At 48.6% G+C, this 21,834-nt stretch overlaps 1 protein-coding gene across 5 annotated transcripts in view; it reads right to left on the bottom strand.

Annotated features, from left to right (window-relative positions):
- STON2 (stonin 2) overlaps positions 1-21,439 on the bottom strand; it is a 145,598-nt gene extending 124,159 nt beyond the window's left edge. For 3 of the 5 annotated variants that reach the window (XM_036314590.1, XM_036314580.1, XM_036314551.1), the window contains exon 1: positions 21,316-21,433. The gene's annotated coding sequence lies outside the window, so the exon portion shown is untranslated. Of the gene's footprint in view, positions 1-6,561; positions 6,775-21,315 lie in introns of those variants that run through there. The other 2 variants (XM_036314560.1, XM_036314571.1) reach the window with 2 other exon arrangements.
- Between the last annotated feature and the right edge of the window lie 395 nt (positions 21,440-21,834).

A 21,834-nucleotide genomic window follows, 5' to 3' on the forward strand; every position in this document is an offset into this window, starting at 1 on the left:
AAGGATTGGAGGAAAGAGGGTGGATGGAGTATATGTAGATTTGGGATCTAATTAGAGCTAAAAATGGAGGGGGGTGGGGATATAAAGCCAAGAGAATGAATAGGTTATTAAGAGAGAAAGTGAAAAGATAGATTAAAGAAGATGGCTGACTCTTGGAGGATGCCTACATATGGGAAAGGGGGGAGATGAGAAGAAAAAATGGGGGTCCCAAAGTTAGAGAGCCAGACAGAGAAACAGAAAAACCAGAGGCCTCCAGGGTCATGAAAGCAAGAGAGAATTTCAAGGTAGACATTATGGGGGCTTGGATAGTCAGTGCTGACCCTTAAGAATGTTAACTGGAGTGTTAGCTCCTTGAGGGATGTCCATGCCCTTCTCAAGGTCAGGGCCAGCTACACAGGAGGAAAGCAACAAGAATTCGTGGAATAGAGTAGAGCAGCTATTAGTACTGCTTTTAACCCTTTGCGGTCATATGTCTGCTCTCAGCCACCACAGCAAGGAACCGTACGAATCTTAACTCTATTCTTTCACGTATCAGTTCATAATTTCTCTGAAAGCTCTTAAGTGTCTAAGCGACCTTGTCACAAGCCAAAACATTGCCCCGACAAATCGGAGATATCGAAACTCAATATAAACAAACGCGGTTGTTCCACACTCGCCATGCAAAACACCGTGGCGAGTCAGTCGCCTTTTGAGAGTGAAGAAATCGACAAGCTTCGGAGATACTTCGCAGAATTTCAAATAAAGCTTTACAAATTACGTTTAACTGTAATTAGGCATTCTCGATTGTTAAGATATTTCAAAACAATACTCCAAAATGGCAAAAAGAAAGTTACCGAAAGAAGTGTACTGCGAATCTGAAAGTAACGATGAAGAGTTTTATTTTGGCACCTTGAATACTGACTCTGACGTAGAAAGTGATAACACTCGTAGTGATTCTACTAGTAGTGACGTAGTTCCAAAAAAGAATTAATAAATCTTGTTTATCCTTCATAATCTTGCATGTTATGTATCACTGCTCTTTCAATGGAAATTAATTCCGACCAGTACGAACCCATGTCCAAATTTAATACGACTGCAAAGGGTTAAAAGAAGGCAAAAAATGACCAGCATACACAGAGTTAATCCTCATTACAAGCTTCCATGGAGGAAGGACTTTTCTATTCACCTGGCATATGTTGAAACTCACCTGCGAGGAGGGGCAAGAGGCTATTTCCTGGGATCTTCCTGTCACAAATTCTCAGAATGACCACAGAAAAATCGCAAATCCTTTTGCTTTTGTGTCCACAAATTTATTGGTTTGGAATTGATAGGCACACTTATTTGCAAATATATTGAAAATACCCAAAGGAGGAAAAGCAGATTTCACTTGTCTCAAATGCTATGTGGTCTTCACACATTCTCCAACAAAATAAAATACCTAGCAGTAGACACTACTTCCATAAAAGCTTTTTATCATGCATATATTGAACATCTCCCATTGTTAGGCATGTTCTGGTGAAATTCCAGGACTAGAAAGAGGACCAGACCCAGACCCAGACCCTGCCTTGAGGGAGACAAGCAAATAAACAGACAATCCCAATACAATGTGATCCCGCTTCCCCAGAGAAACCCTGCAGTGCCATTGGCACAGAGGAGTGACATCTAGCCCAATCCTGGGGTCAGCAAAGGTGATATCTGGGCAGGGGCTTGAAAGGTGAACAGAAATTAGTTTGGGACAGGGAAAAAGGACATTCTAAGCTGGCAGTATGGCATCTATAAGAACAAAACAAGACAATACAATAGGGTCAATTAGAGGGTGTCATTTTACTTAGCCATGTTTAAACAGCTAATATGCAAAACCATTGTTTCTTACCAGAAAGTGTGCACAACAGACTTGCCTGACTTTTTCATCCAGCCCCAGACCTCCCCACCACCTAACCCCATTCTTAAACATCAACCATCACAGACCCCAACAGCCCTGGAGTATGTGTTAGAGATAGGGTAGGAACTAGAGCAGGGGTGGGCAAACTTTTTGACTCGAGGGCCACAGTGGGTTCTAAACTGGACCGGAGGGCCGGAACAAAAGCATGGATGGAGTGTTTGTGTGAACTAATATAAATTCAAAGTAAACATCATTACATAAAAGGGTAAGGTCTTTTTTTTTTTTTAGTTTTATTCATTTCAAACGGGCGGGATCCGGCCCACGGGCGTAGTTTGCCCACGGCTGAACTAGAGGTAAGGGGAAGGTTTATCTAGAGATAAGGTATAAAGGGAAGAGGAGGCTAAGAAAGAGGTTCAAGTTCACAGATGGCCTGAGATACAGAGTTCCTGTTAAGAACGGAGGAGGAGGAAGAGATGGGGTGATGCGGAGCGAGAAAAAGGGTGTTTGTTTTGTACATGACCGCGAAGTATAGTTTTTTTTTTATAAAGCCCCCAAGCAAAACAGCTGTAACAAAATGTAATATGTTCATACAAGGATTAGGAGATGAATGAAAGCACATTGTGTTTTCTGAACTATAGGTAATTCAGTTTGACTGAAGCAATGAGCCAGAAGGAGTTTAGGATGGTTAGGAGTCAGGTCAGGCAGGACCTTCTCTAGGCTATGCCTAGAGAGTTTTGTGAGTTTTGTGTTAAAGACTGAATTAAGGAGATCAATTAAACAATTTTAAGTAAGGAAATAACATGCATTTTATTTTATGTTTTTAAATATATGCTTATTGATTTCAGAGAGGAAGAGAGAGGGGGGGGGAGAGAGAGAGAGAGAGAGATATGATGAGAGAGAATCCCTGACCAGGATTCAAACCATGACCTCCTGGTTCATAGGCTGACACTCAACCACTGAGCCAAGCCAACTGGACAAAAATAACATGCATTCTAGAAGGACCATTCTGGAAGCAATGAGGAAGGGGACTGGAAGGTGGGAAGACCTGCTACTAAATATAGTGATCAGGCACCACAAGATGAGGGGTAAAGAGGAAGGATTTTTTTAATGAACTATTTAAGATGTAAGACCATCAAGACTGGGGATATAGACTATTTGGGGCTCATTGAGATCGAGGGAGTAGTGATGTGGTGGGTGGATGAAAAAGATCCTTGGAAAACTGGATAGATGTTAAAGCCATTCACCAAGATAAGAACTTCAAGGGGAGAATGCTTGAGGTGGGGTAGTGATATGATGAGCGTGTTGATGGGCCTGTGAGAAGTGTCTGCGGGCCCTGTTAAACAGATAGATAAAGAGCTCAGAAGAAGAGAGATGAGTGTTGCTAATACAGATTGACAGGTTATCAGTAGACATGAATTTGGACTAGAGGGAATGCTTACTATGAGGAGAAAGAAGAACCGAGTGTGAGAGAGTCAACATTAACATGTTGGGCACAGGATAAATAGATGCTCAGAAGTTCAGCAGAAATGCTTCTCTTGTCATCACCATGGAGACCTGGGCCAAACTCAACCTTCCATTGCAGGGAAAATCAACCTGGTTTGCTTAGAACCAGTGGAAGACCAGGTAAAAGAGGTATTAGTGTTCAGTTCAACAGTGAATTGTTCAGGTAATACAGAGTTATAGGAGTTCTGCCTAGGTTCAAGGACAACTGGGAGATAGGAGAATAGGAAGCATTAGACAGAAGTGCAGGGATTGTGCATTTCTGGGTTTCCAGCACTTGGAGAAGTGAAACCTTCTTCATCCTCCTGCAACATGGACTTCTGTGGGTGCCCTAGATGGTTTACACATTTACACAGATACTTCCACTACATACACACGACATCCACCAGGAAGAGTTCTCCAGTTAGGGCCAAGGCCTAGATGCACAACTCCAAACTGAACACCTCCCCCAGAACCGGTTCTTTGTTTCCTTGTTTGTTAATCCTCACCTGAGGATATTTGTCCCTTAATTTTTAGAGAGTGGAAGGGAAAGGGAGAGACACAGAGAGAGAAACATCGATGTGAGAGAGACACATGGATTGGTTGCCTCTGCACGTGCTCCCTGACCAGGGCTGGGGATCGAGCCCGCAACTGAGGTAGGTGCCCTTGACCAGAATCAAACCCGGGACCCTTCAGTCCACAGGCCAATATTCTATCCATTGAGCCAAAATGGCTAGGGCTGGTTCTTTTTTAAAAAATATATTTTTTTTATTCATTTCAGAGAGGGAGAGGGAGAGGGAGAGAGAGAAACATCAATGATCAGAGAGAATCATTGATCAGCTGCCTCCTGCATGCCCCCTACTAGGGGTCAAGCCCGAAACCCAGGCATGTGCCCTAACCTCCTGGTGCATAGGTCGTCGCTCAACCACTGAGCCACATCAGCCGGGTAGAGCTGGTTCTGAATATTATTTTAACATGTATGAATTTCTGGATTCTTTGGGATATAAATTTACGCCAGAGAGCTCTTCTCTGGGAAAATACATATACAGGCCACAGTATTTACAATCATTTTAAGTGCTTCACAGATGCCATTCCCAAAGTCTCTCCGTGAATCCCCTGGGGACCCCTGGACTCCCCGCTGAAAGCTCCCCCCTAGAACAATTTATCTAGCTCCTGTCATTTTCAGACTTTTCAAAACAAAACAGAGCCAACCCAGAGGAGCGGAGCTGAAGGAAGCCAGGCGCTGTGGCTTCTGCTGACCCCGAGCTGATAATTCCTCATTTCCGTTTCCAGAGCTGCAGAGGGTATCTCCTCCCCTTTTCTAAGAATCCCTCCGCCATCCTCTCCCAACAAAACACACACACACACACACACAACCCAAACCACCCAGCAGACACCGCAACACCACCGTGGGCCTCAGGGCTGCAGCTGTGAAGCCGGCCCCTCACAAACAAGAAACATCCCGAGTTCGTGACTGCCGACTGAAGGCAGGGCACGAGGGTGTCTCCAACTGCCAGAAACAAGGGCCAGGAACAGGGACTTACTGGGTGGGCTTGGCACAGCGTGAGCATCGAATAAGTATGTGTTGACTGAGGGCTTACTCTGCTTTCGTAGAGCAGGGTCCTGGGTTTTTGTTTTGTTTTTTTTGGAATATATTTTTATTGATTCCAGAGAGGAAGGGAGAGGGAGAGAGAAACAGAAACATCAATGATGAGAGAGAATCACTGGTCAGCTGTCTCCTGCAGCCCCACACTGGGGATGAAGCCCGAAATCCAGGCATGTGCCCTGACCAGGAATCAAATTGTGACCTCCTGGTTCACAGGTCGATGCTCAACTACTGAGCCACACGGGCTGGGCAGGGTCCTGGGTTTTGATGAGTGACAGGCACTGTTGACACTGGGTACTTCTTTATAGATTGTAAATTTAGAGAGCAGATATGTTAGGAAGTGTTACAACTTGTAGGACAAAATAATCCTCATTATTTTTTTTTAAAATTTGAGCTACTCAGCACCTTTAAATGGTGACAAGTCACCCATCCCCACACACGTAAGTGTATTTCCTTCTTTTAAATTTATTTTTCTAATAGTATTTGCATATATATTTGAATTACAAAAGGTATACACTCTCACTAAGGAAACTTGGAAAATACAGAAAAGCACAACCACTGGTGTGCTTTTTGAAATGATTTGATTTCTAAAAATTCCCTTTGCATGTACCTTTTCAGCTTCCCAGGGACGCTGCTATTGTTTAAGGGTGAGGCTTCCTTTGGAGGGGGGAGGGGGGAGAAAGAGGGGGAGGAGGAAGGGAGAGGGGGCGGTGGGGGGGAGGCTGTCACAACAGACAAATGGGGCAGGATCCTTTACCTTGTGACTCCCTAGGCTCTCACCTTGGGGTTGAGGATTAGTCTATTGTTTTTTCCCATTGATGGAAATTTCCCACTGTTTATGCCCCAGTTCTCTTTACTTCCTCAACCTGAAAGACCAGAAAGAAACTCACTGGAAGCTCTTTCTTATTCATTTGTCTGCTTGGGTATATTTCTCATGTTTGCTTTCAGTCCTCACATCACCACCTCTGTCTGGAGACAGCTTCCCAAAAATTCTCATAGGGATTGAGAAACCAACCACACCGTTACATATATTTGGCCCTGCCACCACTAATAGTCGTGTTTCTTTTGGTAGACCTCTCCCTGACAGTAACTCTTGCAAAACAGAAAAGCCACAAATTCAAAGCACTTAAACCATAAATGCAAACATGGCAGACATACTAATTAGAGAATTGAGAAAACAGACTTCAGAATTTGAGTGTCCATATTTCTGGATTCTTCTTTAGCTTTGAGAGAGGGATTTTTTAAAAAAAATTCAGAAGCGCCGAAACCAGTTTGGCTCAGTGGATAGAGCGTCAGCCTGCGGACTGAAGGGTCCCAGGTTCGATTCCGGTCAAGGGCATGTACCTGGGTTGCGGGCACATCCCCAGTGGGGGTTGTGCAGGAGGCAGCTGATCGATGTTTCTCTCTCATCGATGTTTCTAACGCTCTATCCCTCTACCTTCCTCTCTGTAAAAAATCAATAAAGTATATATTTTTTAAAAAAATTCAGAAGCATATTATTTGCTGAGTGAAACCAACTGTCTTAGATACATTTTCCAACCAAGTGTAAAACTTGAATTTAAAGCAGTGGGGGAGGATCAGTTAGTTTATTAGAAAAGAATGAGGCCCCTCTTACCTGGCGCAGCCTGGTGTATGTAATATGGGCACATGGTCATTACCAGGGGGTACCCATATTTTTCTGCATTTCAGCTTTCAGGTCTCTGAAAGCTTATACATCTGTGATTTGTGTCCCAATTGCCACACACAGGGGCCAGACTTGATCTCTGGATGTCGAGTTTCAATTACAGAGGAAGTGTAAGTAGCTGGCGTCTGCATGTGGGATTTATTACAGTATCTCCTTGACCTTTGTCCTTTATTTCTAATAAAAAGAAGGAAAACAGTAGCAGTGTGGGCTGAATTAAAATGTGGTTTCAGTTCAGGGAAAATTCAAAGGGCTCGAGAATGTGTGAGCTGTCACCGCTCCTCCCTTCGCAGACACTGACAAGAGCTGTGGCGACTTGACAGCGATAAGACAAGAACAGCATCCTATGATGAACACAGCTGCTCTCACCAAGCCCTCAAACCTCTGAAATGGGCATTTTTATTACCAGTTCCCACCTCAAGATAAGGAAACTGAGTCTCAGAGAGTAAGTAGCTTGTCCAAGGTCAGAGAGCTAGGAAGAGGTCAAGTGGTATCGGATCCCGGTCTCTTGAGTGAGGTCTAAACATTAGAGAGGTCAAATGATAGCTAACCAAAGATCAGCACCAACAGCTCCACACTTCATTTTACACCTGCAAAGCGAGAAGAACAACCTAGGGCTGGCTTGACTTTTCCACAGGAGCTGGGCTGCCCTGGTCCAGCCCAGGACTCCTCCGCTTCTCCGTCTACTTTCCTTCCCTCAGCTGCAGATCATGTCTATGAAGAGGGCCACCGCAAGGGTGCTTCTAGCCCTATTTCCCACCTGGCTCCCCGGCTGCCCATCATCTATCAGGCCTCTCAAAATTAACGCATCCAAACTTGGACCACGACTCTCCCTCCCCCAAAGATGGCTCCACTGGAATCCTTCCCCACCCAAGATGATGGCAGCTCTACCCTCCCAGTAGCCATGCTCAAAAATATCAAGTCATCCTGGACTTCCTTCTTCCTCCTGTTTTCCTCATGTCCATTTTACAAAAAGGCAGGTTTTTAAAAATATATATATTTTTATTGATTTCAAAGAGGAAGGGAGAGGGAGAGGGAGAAACAGCAACATCAATGATGAGAGAGAATCACTGATCTGCGGCCTCCCACACACCCCCATACTGGGGATCAAGCCCACAACCCAGGCATGTGCCCTGACCAGGAATAGAATAGTGACCTCCTGATTCATTGGTTGACACTCAACCACTGAACTACACTGGCTGGACACAAAACGGCAGTTTACAAACGTTTTTATCATATGATGCTTTAAAATGGCAAATTCCCTCATATTGTAACAGCTATGTATGGTGCCAGGTGGGTATTTGACTTTGTGACTTACATTAATGTCTAACCACTATGCTGTGCACCTGAAATGAATATAATATTGAATGTCACCTGTAATCTATAATAATAAAAGCATAATATGCAAATCAACCAAACGAGGGAACAGCAAAACGACAGTCCTGATGACCTTCCAGACAATCATGCTATGACATGCACTGGGCCATGCCAAGCAAGGCAGGTGTGACGTGATTGGTGTGTGTGTGGGGGGGGGGGGCACCATTGCCCCACAATCCCCCTACAGAGGAAGGCCAAAGAGGGAGGCCCAGGCCACCCAGCTGGTGGCGCTGTGGCTGGTGTGCAGTGCCTCCCTCTGTGAGGCAATGCTGTGGCAGGTGTGCAGGGCCAGCCAGCGATCGCCCCGCAGAGGGAGACCCAGGCCAGCCAAGAGATTGCACCCCACCCCTGTGGCCCACAGAGGGAAGCAACCAGTGGCCGGGGGAGGGGTGGGGGAGGCAGCGCCACACAGATGGCAAGCAGCAGCGGGGGCAGGGCCAGCTACTGGCAGCCGGGGGAAGAAAAGCCAGGCCTAGAGACCCTCCCCAAGGGGTCCCGGATTGCGAGAGGGCGCAGGCCAGGCTGAGGGACCCGGGTCTCTAGTTAGTAAATAAAATGGCAACTTCCCCTTGTAGAGTTAGTAAGATTCCATTTGCATGGAAGTCATCGTGAAAATGTTTACTGAAGTAACTAGGTGAGCTTCACGTGTCATAACACTGTCTACCTACAAGCAATGTTCGCCTACCACTTTATTTTAATGTACTATTTGATAAACACGATGTAACACTTCTCTCCCAGACATTGGTCTCATAGGGCTTTCGAACCCATTTAATTAAATACCTCACATAATCCTCGAAAGATCCCTATGAAGCAGGTGCTATTATTATCCATTTATTTAGGTAAAGAAACTGAGGCACAGGGAGATTAAATAATGCCCAAGACCACACAATTCCAACCCAGACAGTCTGGCTCCTGAGTCGAGATCTTAACCATTCTGTGTGCTCCATCCATGAGACATACTTCCCCCTTAAGTGAATAAATGAACCTAAGATATGATCTTCCTTTCTTATGGCCAGGACCCACTCCTGCCAGGAGCCTGGCCAAGACTAGATGGACATTCTCTGTCCTCTTCACAGGAAAGGGGCAGCCAGATGACAGGTGATCAAAGCCCCTGGCCCCGTGGACATTGTGCTGGGACTAGCCACACCTCCCAGCCGAGTCTAATATTGACAGTAAATAACTCTGATTCCCTGGAGCTGCCTCCCCACAGCCTGCTCATAGATTGGGAACTGAACACCAACCAGCAGCAGAGCACTTGAGTGCCCGGGCCCCGGGGTGTGCTGGATGGCACATGTGGACAGGCTGCTGCAGAGGGCATGGACCCCACATGCCAATTAGGCTGCTGGTGAGTGACTGAGACATGTGGGGTTTATGCAAACAGATTCCCACTTCCCAACTCACCACCTTTTTAGGTGATACTTTATTAAAAAAAAAAGTCAAGGCAGAAGAGACAGGGCAAGGAAGAGAAGGAAGTGTGCTCCAACAGCCCTGCTGATGGTGTGAACTGACAGCCAAAACAGGACAGTTTTCCTCCACCAGGACCTCGTGGGTGTGGCCCGAGTGGACAGAGAGCCAGTGAATGCTTTAGAGCACTTTTCCTTCTGTTAGTAGGTACAGCAGTGACTAGGGACACAGAGCTAAGACGTTAGACGAGAGTTTCAAAGCCCAGGTCTACGACAAACTTTGACAAATTACTTACTAGTAAGTCTAGCCTCTGTCTGTCTCCTCCATTAAGTGAGATGCTATTGTTCCCGGCCTTATGGAGTTGAGGTGGACATTAAGTGAGATAATGTAGTATAGAGGACCTGGAATATAGTAAACCTGGATGAATGATCGCTGTTCATAGTGACTGATAATTTCAATAATAAAATTGTTCACATCCTCAACTGCTCAGTGTTTAAAGTTGAGGGAAATGTGGGGACAAAGAATGATGTAGAAAAAATTAATACTTTATGTTTGACAATAGCAGGAAAATACACAAGTAAAACTGGATTGTTGATGGCCATGGGTTGACACAATGGACAACATTTAAACAATGTATAATTCAATAAGCTCACCATTTCTGCTTAACCATGATATTATAACTTTTCCCTTTTCAAAGCTCAACTCAGGAAAGATAGACAAATACAATCCATTTCTAAAGCAGAGAAATTAAATGTTTTCTTTTTTAAAATATATATATACTAGAGGCCCGGTGCACAAATTCATGCATCGGTGGGGTCCTTCAGTCTGGCCTGTGGGATCAGGCCGAAAACAGTTCTCCGACATCCCCCAGGGTGACCCAGATTGAGAGAGGGCACAGGCCAGGCTGAGGAACCCCACCAGTGCACGATTGGGGCTGGGGAAGGACGCAGGAAGTTGGCCAGCTGGGGAGGGACCATGGGAGGACTCCAGGGCATGTCCAGCCCATCTCACTCAGTCCCAATCGATCTGCCAGACCCCAGCAGCAAGCTAAGTTACTGGTCGGAGCATCTGCCCCCTGGTGGTCAGTGCACATTACTTACTAGTAATTGAGTGGCCTTAGCATATCATTAGCATATTACGCTTTGATTGGTTGAACAGACGAACGAATGACCTGACACTTAGCATATTAGGCTTTTATTATATAGGATATACTAGTATGTATATCCTATATAATAAAGCGGTAATATGCAAATTAACCCTCACGCCCTCACAAGATGGCTGCCTATGACCAGGCTGGCAGGGGGATTAGTGAGGGACAACCAAACGACTGAACAAGCAGACTGCATGGGGTAACCAGGCCAGCAGGGGGTTAGTGAGGGATGACCAAAAGACTGAACAGCAGGCTGTGTGGGGTGACCAGGCCGGCGGAGGGTGCGAGGGGGCATGAGGGGCGATCAGGCCGGCAGGGGGGGCAATTTGGAGTGACCAGGTCAGCAGGGGGGCAGTTGGGGGCATTCAGGCCAGAAGGGGGGGCAGTAAGGGGTGACCAGGCTGGCGGGATGGGGGGACAGTTAGGAGCGACCAGGCCAGCAGGGAGGGGGCAGTTGGGGGCGATTAGACTGGCAGGGAAGGCAGTGCAGGGCGAACAGGCCGGTGAGGGGGGGGGGGCAGTTGGGGGCAACCTGGCCGGCAGCAGGGGGCAGTTAGGGGTGATCAGGCAGGCAGGTGAGCGATTAGGAGCCAGCAGTCCAGGATTGTGAGAGGGATGTCTGACTGCCGGTTTAGGACATCCCCCAAGGGTCCCAGATTGGAGAGGGTGCAGGCTGGGCTGAAGGGACCCCCCTACCGTGCACGAATTTCAAGCACCAGGCCTATAATATAAATAAATATATATATACTAGAGGCCCGGTGCACAAAAATTTGTGCACTCGGGGCGGGAGGGGAGTCCCTCAGCCCGGCCTGTGCCCTCTCACAGTTGGGGACCCCTCAAGAGATAATGACCTGCTGGCTTAGGACTGCTCCCGGGTGGCAGGGGGCAGGCCCAATCCCTAGGTGCAGCCCCTGGTCGGGCTCAGAGCAGGGCTGATTGGGGAGTTGGGGCACCGCCCCCTGTCATGCACAGAGCAGGGTGGATCAGGAGTCTGCGATGCCACTCTCAGTAACGCTCAGGGTAGGGCCGATTGGGGGGTTGGGGCACCGCCCCCTGTCACACTCAAGGCAGGGTCGATGGGAGGTTGCAGCGCCACCCCCTGTCACGCACAGAGCAGGGCCAATCAGGGGGCTGGGGCGCTGCCCCCTGTCACTCACAGAGCAGGGCCCATCAGGGGGGTTGGGGCTCCATACCCTGTCACACACAGAGCAGGGCCGATCAGGGGGTTGAGGAGCTCCCCCCTGTCACTCACAGAGTAGGGCCGATAGGGAAGTTGGGGCACCACCCCCTGTCACACACAGAGCAGGGCAGATCAGGGGATTGGGGCGCTGCACCCTGTCACACTCAGGGCAGGGCCAATAGGGAGGTTATGGCTCTACCCCATCACACACAGAGCAGGGCCCGTGGGGGGGGGGGGGGTGGTTAGGGCGCCGCACCCTGTCACACACAGAGCAGGGCCGATCAGGGGGTTGGGGCACCGCACCCTGTCACACACAGAGCCGCAGGGCAATCAGGAGGTTGGGGAGCTCCCCCCTATCAGGCACAGAGCAGGGCTGATCAGGGTATTGGGGCACCTTCCCCTGTCACAAACAGAGCAGGGCAGATAGGGAGGTTGTGGCCCCGCCCGCTGTCACACACAGAGCCGCAGGGCAATCAGGGGGTTTGGGCGCTGCCCCTTGTCATGCTGATCCCGGTGCCGGGAGGCCTCGCAGCTCCGCTGATCCTGGTGCTGGGAGGCATATTACCCTTTTACTATATAGGATAGAGGCCTGGTGCACGGGTGGGGGCCGGCTGGTTTGCCCTGAACGGTGTCCTGGATCAGTGTGGGGGTCCCACTTAGGTGCCTGGCCAGCCTGGGTGAGGGGCTGATGGCCGTTTGCAGCTGGTAACACCCCCTGCAGGGTGGGGGTCCCCACTGGGGTGCCTGGCCAGTCTGGGTGAGGGGCTGAGGGCTGTTTTCAGGCTGGTGGGTGACTGAAGCTCCCAACCGCTCCTTTTTTTCTTTTGTTTTTTATTCTGGGCCAGCTTTAGCTCTGAGGCTTGGCTCCAGCTCTGAGGCCTCCACTGCTGAAAGCAGGTATCTGGTTTGTTTGGGTTCTATAATCGAAACACTGTTTCAACTCCAGCTCTGAGATCCCGGCTGGCTGAAAGCAGGTCTGGGGTTTTGTTTAGCTTCTATATTTGTAACAATGTTTCAAACTGCAAGCTCAGAGGCCGGCAGTGGCAGGCGGGGAACGTTGGAGTCCTCCGTCACTGAAGCAAGCAAGCTTCATGTTCGCTTCAAGCTGCCTGGCTGCCGGCCGCCATCTTGGCTGGCATTTAATTTGCATATCACCCTGATTAGCCCATGGGAAGGGTAGCGGAGGTATGGCTAATTACCATGTTTCTCTTTTATTAGATAGGATACATAATTTCAGAGAAGAAGGGAGAGGGAGAGATAGAAACATCAATGATGAGAGAAAATCATTGACTGGCTGCCTCCTGCATGCCCCCCACAGGGGATCGAGCCCTCAACTCAGGCATGTGCCCAGACTAGGATCGAACTGTGACCTCCTTGTTCATAGGTCCATGCACAACCACTGAGCCACAGTGGCAGGGTGAAATAAAATGTTTTCATCTCACTTTTTGTTTTTGTAGGTAATTAGCTAACTTCAAAAGGAAGGCAACCAATGGAGTGATTCTATGAAGCTGGTAGAGTGTAGTGTCTCACTTCCAAGTTCAGGTCAACTGAAAGCTACTGATAGCCCTTCTATGTTAACTGACATTTGGCATAAAAGGGCTGCCAATGCCATTTCATTCAGATGGTGTGCTTGCACAGACCCACAGCACTAAAATGATACCTTCTTTCAAGGGGAGCCAGGGTTTAGCCTGAAGGGACAGGTGTAATTATATCCCCTGAAAATTAAAAGTAACGAGGACCTTCTGGACTTAGAGTGGAGGGCCTCCGTGGGGTCTAATGTAAAGGGAGAAAATCCTAACTAGAATCCAGGGGCTCCAAGTTCTCAGCATCACCTTCCCTATGGAGACCTGCAAAGCCACTTAAGCTGGGCATCACCAAATGTCAGGAAAGGTGGGATACAGAACTGCCAGAGGCTTCCTGCAAGACTTTAAACCAGGTGCTTGACCTTCCCAGGTCATTTTGCAAGTGGAAGGAGACCTACTGCCTGCCAGTCTGACAGAGTTTATGGTGGGATTAGATTTTATTTACAAAGAGGTCTGACACCATTAGTTCCAAAGTGCATCCTATTAATAAAAGGAACATGGGAAGGTCGAATTAGAGTCCAGGGTTGCTCATCTGCTAATGAATCACTCAGTGGCTTCATTGGTCAGGACGTGAGGCAAGCAGGCAGAATATGCCAATTAGATGGTCAGATGGCAGTCACAAAAGAAAGACTTTAAGAAGCTCAGACATGCCCTGGCCGGTGTGCTTGGTAGTTAGAGCATAACCTATGCACCAAAGGATCTCAGGTTTGATGCCCAGTCAGGGCACGTGGGGGAGGCAACCAATCGATGTATCTCTCTCACATATCTCTTTCTCTATCTTATTCTCTCTCTCTCCCCCTTCATTTCTCTCTAATAAAAAAAAAAAAAAAACAATTGGCGGGGGGGTGCTCAGACTTCCCTTCTCTCCTCCTTGACTCCTTCCTTCCAGATGTCTCCTCACAGACCTGGGACAAGCCTGTGCTGACCGTCAGAGCCACAGTAAATTTAGGTCCATTCCCTACAACCCTTTGTTCCACCTAAATCTTACTCTTCCCTCCAATCCAGTGTGACTGCACCTCCATGAACCCTGCCAGCCCAGCACAATCTAAGAAAGAGTCCCCATTTCTGAATTCATAACAAAGTGACGTGTCCTTTGATTATTTGCCTACTGTTGGCCACACTGCTATTTAACTGCTACTTATTTGCATAAATATTATGGCCTTTTTCTCTCAGATTAGAGGCTGTATCAGAACACTAAGCATTATACTTCTCTGAATTCCTCACAGCCTTGTCCTCAGAGCCTTGCTCCCAGAAGATGCTCGATGCCCTTTGCATGAAGCCACCTTGCAAAGATTTTCCTGGACCATTAACAATCTGCAAAGTAGCTTCACACTCCTCAGTGTGACTATGTATCACAAAGGACAATGACCATCTCTCACCTGCTAGTGAGGCCACCTGGGAGCACAAGTCCAGGTTAATGTGGGGTCAGCTGGAGCCCACCCATGCACAAATTCGTGCACCGGGCCTCTAGTAAACATATAGAGAGGATACTATTTATCTGGTGATTTGATATGTATATTTCTTACGTGTCAAATTGCCAGATAAATGCTACCCAACAGAAATTGTAACAACTTTTTAATGATTTCAGAGAGAGGAAGGGAGAGGGAGAGAAAGATAGGAACATCAATGATGAGAGAGAATCATTGATAGGCTGCCCCCCCTGACAGGTATCTAGCCCACAACCCAGGCATGTACCCTGACCGGGAATCAAACGGTGACCTCCTGGTTCTTAGGTTATCAACCACTGAGCCACACCAGTCGGGCTGTAACATTTTCTAATGAATATGTTCAGCATTTTAAATCCCTCCGGGCTAGTGTCAGTCCTTTCCCTCAAGGGCTCTCACTCCTGTCTAGGGTTTTATTTGCTATATCTTTTGAAACTTCAGACCAAGTTTCCTGGTGATCTGAGATGGAGGGAACCATGGTAGTTCACTGCAGAATTGACCAAGAGAAGATACCACTAAGGCCCAGCCTGCAGGAGAGGAAAAATCATACAAAATTACCCAGAGGAAAACGAATAGTTCTGATCCATGGGCTTGGCCTCAGGCCTCCAGGATAGTGGTATTGGTTCCAAGCCTCCTCACCCCACTCCGGCAGCACACAGAATCCTAGGGAATTTTCCTGTCTCCAAGAGCACACCTTTAAAGTGTCATTTTCCTGTCAAATCTCAATCAAGAAAAGGGTCTTTTCAAATCTCACTGATTTCATTTTATAGCTTGGGACCACCAGGATATGTCTTATTTTATGCAAATCTAACGTGTAGAATTCCTAGTGTATCCTATCCACACCCCAATGGACCAATTTACATTCATCCCACCTTGAAACAAACATTGTAACCTGCTAGCCAGCACTCAAAATAATGTTGACCCTGAAAGTATTTCATGCATTCATACGGTGTCTGCTGGGCAGGCATTTCACTAATTATCTGGGCCCTGGTAGAGTTCAAACTTTGGCCACATCCAGGGTTGAAAAACATACAGTAAGAAGAAAACAAACACTATGTTTTGTTTCTTGTGTCATATTATACACACCAACATATTTTGTCCTTAATGTCCATTCTTGGAATGCTCTCTCATTACAGAAGTGGTGAGTCACAGTTAAGAGAATTGTTGCGACTTGCTCCACCCACTGGTGAAAGCCAAACCAAGGCCAATTTTGGTTTCTCATGGAGGGGAGGGGCTGGAGGAGAGAGGGGGATGGGAGGGGGAGGGTTGGTTACAATTTGCATGATCACATGATACACAGGTTTCATTACAAAGGTGACCTCAAGTGAAGTAAGAAATTTCTTGGTCTGACTTTCTTAAAATGCAGCCAAATAATACACCCAGTGGTGGGCTAACCCAACTCCAGAAATTAATACGGGGACGACAAGAAATGGGATGGGTCAGGATTGGACTACACTGACAGGCTTGAGTGAGAGGTCAGAGCCAGGCGAGAGGGTGTGTATCTATGACAGAATGGGGAGTTGGGCAGAATGACAAAGGGAGGGGATAAAAGCAGCACTCTCCTCTCCTTGTACTCAAAGTCTATAAAATTGAGCTGTTTCATCTCCTCGAGCTGAGAATTGCATTTGCAATTTAACGTGCACCTAGAGACTATCACTCTTACAGACCCCACTGCTCTGGCCGGAGTCAGCCTTTAGCAAATGTGCCCGTCGAGATTGCTGAGACCTTCCAGACTTTTCCCTTCCCAAAGGCCCTCTGTTCAGGTCTCTCCCTCCACCATGTCTCAATTTACCCTTTTATTCTGTGGTCTTCAAAGTGTGGCCTTTGAACCAGCAGTATCAGCATCACCTGAGCTTGCCCAGAAATGTTCACTCCCAGGCCCCTCTCCAGACCTACTGATTCTGGAACTCTGGGGGTGAGGCCCAGGCACCTGCATTTTCTCAAGCCCTCCAGGTGATTCTGATGCATGCTGAAGTTTGAGAACTGCTGCTGTAGATGATCTTATCAAATAACTAGAGGCCCAGTGGACAAAATTCATGCACTGGTAGGGTCCCTAGCGGCTGCCGGCCGGGTACTCCTTCCCTTCCCCCGGCCAGCCTGGCCCCTGGTCAAACTCCCAGACAACTACTGATGGAGGGGACAATTTGCATACTATGCTTTTATTATATAGGATGACTCTAAGATGAGAGAACGTGTGCATTTTAGGAGAGGACTCGTAAACAAGACAAACCACTCAAGTGACAACTAAATCACTTTCTAATAGTGGAACGTCAAGTCAAGTCCACCATGAGCGAGATTTGAGGCTGCTGTATTAGGTCAGGCCCTCAGCATCTTCTGCTTACACTTGGCCTTAAAATCTGATGTCAAACCCTCAGTGGCTTAAAATCTTCAGTGGCTGCTCCCAGCCCATAGGATACAGTCCGAATCCCTGACACTGGCCCAGGCCTTTGGTCATCTGTCTCTGGGCCACTCCCCCGGCTATGTTGCCTTTTGCACTTCCCTTCCTCCTTGGCGACACCTCACTGCCTGCAGGGGGATTATACTGTCCCAGGCCACTGACTATAGGCTTGGCCATGTGACTTATTTGGCCAATAGCATGAGAGCTAAAGTGAGGTCTGGACGGACTCACAGTGCCCTATGTGTTCGGTCATGTTTTCTTTCTTCCCTTTCCCGTAAGTGAAATCCAGATTGTCCCAGAAAGAAGCTATTTTTTAAGCCTCAGTGGGTCCAAAATGAAGACAGATCAGAAGCGGAACCACAAGTGATGTACACTGGACATCCAGCATAAGTGAGAAATGAACCTTGGCTGTTTTAAGCCACTGAGATTTGGGGGCCACTATTCAGCCTAAACTATTAGAGTACTTTTGATCTCCTATATCCTCTTGGTCTGGAATGTCTTCACTCCTTGGCTCTACCCTTCTTTCCAATCCCACCTCCCTCCTGCCTGCATAAGAGATTGGCTCAGCATTCTATATTCAGTTCAGGTTTTAGCCCCTCAAATATCTTTTTATTTCCCAGGTACAAAAGATCATTCCTACCTTTAGGACCTCCTCTGGATGCTACAGACCTGTAACTGTGTCCCTGGATCTATGTTAGGGCCTTTCCATTCATTAAAACAACTCTTCTTCGAAAGAGAGAGAGACAGAGAGACAGAGAGAGAGAGAGAGAGAGAGAGAGAGAGAGAGAGAAAAGAAATTGAGTCCTCATTTCACAGAATGGGAGACTTTGGCTCAGAAAAGCAAACTTGCCCAGGTTTCCCCCAGCCATCAGCCATAGAGACAGATCTCTCACCAGGTGGAGCTTTGGCTCTGACCTGAGCAATCCTCCCCTGCCCCCCACCCCTCTCTCCCTCCTCCCGCAGCAAGCGTTCAGATCCTCCCACTCTAGTAGAGAGAGTGAAAGTCTAGTTCGTAACAACTGAAAGAGCTGTTGAATTCATTTGACACTTGCAAAATCTGCATCTGGAAGTGGGCTTCCTACCCCCTGAGAAGATAATCACTTTCTCTAAGAAGATGCAGTTATTCTTAAGGCTCCTGGGAAAGGCCCAGGAAACCCTAGGACAGTGGTCGGCAAACTCATTAGTCAACAGAGCCAAATATCAACAGTACGATGATTGAAATTTCTTTTGAAAGCAAAATTTTTTAAACTTAAACTATATAGGCAGGTACATTGTTATTAACTTAATTAGGGTACTCCTAAGGCTTAGGAAGAGCCATACTCAAGGGGCCAAAGAGCCGCATGTGGCTCGTGAGCCATAGTTTGCCGACCCTGGCCCTAGGAGAACTGGGGCATTTTGTCTGTGCCTTTCCCAGTTCTCAAGCTATGGGGGTACTTCGGTGTGGAAAGACAAGAAGATTCCCATTTAGTACATGGCCCTAGGAAGCTTTGCGAAGGAAGGTTTTTTGGGTTTGTCACAGGGTAGGAAGGTAAGTAGCAGAGAGCTCAGAATTCCAAAAGGGTTTGTTACATCCTGTTATTTCAGGTTTTAAAAAGAAAAATGAATGGCGTCAAATGTTTCTCTGACTCTTCAGATTAAAGAAGAAAAGGAAAGTGACACAGTGGCAAAGAACTGAACCAGACCACCCAGGTCAAACATGTGAAAACCGCGTCAAGTGGCAACTGCAATTTAGACTTCCAGGAGCTGCTGGAGTTTTGTTTTGTGGTTAGGCTTTGTTTTCTCTCTCTCTCTCTCTCTCTCTCTCTCTCTCTCTCTCTCTCTCTCTCTCTCTTTCTCCCTCTCTCCTCTCCTTTCTCCCTCTCCTTGTTTGTTTAAGGGAGGAGGACAAAGTATAAGAAACTTCAAATTTCTTCCCCAAAATCAGCCACACTAATAAAAGACAAGCATTCAACAAAGTACCATGATATTCTCTTCACACAACATTCATACCAATTTTTTCAAGTGTTACAAGGGTTTTCTAAGACACTAGTTGGACTCCATTTAACTCGTACCATTCCAATGGAGTCCCCTCAAGGGATACACTGCCCTTCAATGATGCCATCAGTAACATTAATAGTATGGTTCCCCTTCCAGTGCAGAAAGCTATTTGGAGCTCCAAATGGTCACCGGGCCAGTCTAGACACCTCTGATTTACGCTTTAAAAGACCATCCACTCCGTATAGTAAATAAGAGCCAGCAATAACTGAGTATTTAAGTGCAGTGCCCGATGTATTTCAGGTGCTGCCTCATGTAATCCTCAGAACAAACGCTATCATGTGGGTGCAGTCATTATTGCCACCTTACAGATTAGGAGAGTGAGGCACAGAGGGCATGACGGACATGAAGAGACAGGCAGGGGCCAGCAGCTGCCCAAACCACAGTTAATGATTCACTTACAGCCCGCAGGCCCTTTTCAGTAAGGGCTGACACACACACACACACACACACACACACACACACACACACTGTACACTCACTCACTCATAAACACACTCCCATCTTCAACTCTTCATCCCAGCCAGACACACACACTGTACACTCACTCACTCACTCACTAATACACTCCCATCTTCAAATCTCCAGCCCAGCCACACACACACACACACACACACACACACACAATAACACTGTACACTCACACAGACACAATTACACTCACACACACATACACTGTATACTCACTCACTCACTAATACACTCCCATCTTCAAATCTCCAGCCCAGCCACACACACACACACACACACACACACACACACAATAACACTGTACACTCACACAGACACAATTACACTCACACACACATACACTGTATACTCACTCACTCACTAATACACTCCCATCTTCAAATCTCCAGCCCAGCCACACACACACACACACACACACACACACAATAACACTGTACACTCACACAGACACAATTACACTCACACACACATACACTGTATACTCACTCACTCACTAATACACTCCCATCTTCAAATCTCCAGCCCAGCCACACACACACACACACACTCACACAGACACAATGTACACTCACACACACATACACTGTATACTCACTCACTCACTAATACACTCCCATCTTCAAATCTCCAGCCCAGCCACACACACACACACACACACACACACACAATAACACTGTACACTCACACAGACACAATGTACACTCACACACACATACACTGTATACTCACTCACTCACTAATACACTCCCATCTTCAAATCTCCAGCCCAGCCACACACACACACACACACTCACACAGACACAATGTACACTCACACACACATACACTGTATACTCACTCACTCACTAATACACTCCCATCTTCAAATCTCCAGCCCAGCCACACACACACACACACACACACACACACACACACTGTACACTCACACACACTGTACGCGCGCACACACACACACACACACGCACACGCACACGCTGTACACTCACACACACTGTACGCGCACGCACACGCTGTACACTCACTCACTCATAAACACACTCTCATCGTCAACTCTTCAGCCAGCCAGAGGCGGGTGTCCGCGTAATTGCTTGGCAACACTCGGAGAAACTCCATCCAAACGCGGGGTCCGCGGGTCCAGGAGGCCGCTGGGCGCTGTCCAGCGGGCAGCGCGCCTGAGAGTCCTGGCTGGGGTCCTGCCTCGGGACACCCCGAAGCTGGGGAGGACCGCCAAAGCCGGATTCCAGGAGCGGGGCGGGGGGGGGGGGGCACCGTCTCCGGAGACACCTGTTGTCGCCTCCCCAGTCGGGACAAGGAAACCGTCCCGGGACCCAGATGTCGGGGAAGACACTCGCTGGCAAACAGGGTCTGAGTGTGAATGCGGGGGTCGCAGGGGTCTTCCTCCCACACCCCCGCCCGCTTCGACCGACTCCCCTCCCCGGCTCCCACTCCTGGACGCTCGCGGCGCGTGGAAATGCCGCGCCTCCCGGGGACCCTGGGACACCTGCCGAGGCAGACGCGGGGCGCGAGGGGCCCGGGAAGCACCGCGGCGCTAGGACCTCGCGGCCGGCCCGCCCCCCGCCCGCTCCACCTGCGGGGCCCCCTCGCCCGCACGCTCGCCCTCCCTCCGCGGGGCGCGGCGCGATTACCGGTGACGCCGCCCGCAGGGTCCCGAGTGTCGGCGGAAGGTGGCCGCAGCGAGCCGGCCGCGCTGGCCCGGGATCCCCTCCCGGCGCTCGGCTCCCACAGAGCTCGCTCGGATCGCAGCGCCGCCGCTGGCTCGCGGTCCTGGCGCCGCTCCCGCCGCTCCTGATTGGCCGCCGCGCGCTCCCGAGCCGCGCTCTGATTGGGCGGCCGAGAGCCGTGGGTGGTGCCCCGCGCCGCCCCGACCTTCTCCCAGCGCCCTGGCGCCGGAGCCTGGCATCCCGGCTGCACTCGCAGCCCCATCCGGACGCTGAGCCCGCGGTCCTGCTCTCCGCGCCGCGCGGGGCCTGCCTCTCAGGCGCGGGAGGGGCGAAAAGCGTCTCTGCGAGTAGCCTGGGGCTGTCGGGGGTGGGGGTCGCCATGGAGTCTGTCCCACACCCCGCGCCCATGCTGGGCAGTGGGTATCATTGCTCCTCCGGCTGCACTCCTACCTGGGGGTTTGACTACCTGTTCGTTTTGATACT

The sequence above is a fragment of the Myotis myotis genome, unplaced genomic scaffold (genome assembly GCF_014108235.1).
Source record: "Myotis myotis isolate mMyoMyo1 unplaced genomic scaffold, mMyoMyo1.p scaffold_m19_p_1, whole genome shotgun sequence".
Taxonomy (NCBI): domain Eukaryota; kingdom Metazoa; phylum Chordata; class Mammalia; order Chiroptera; family Vespertilionidae; genus Myotis; species Myotis myotis.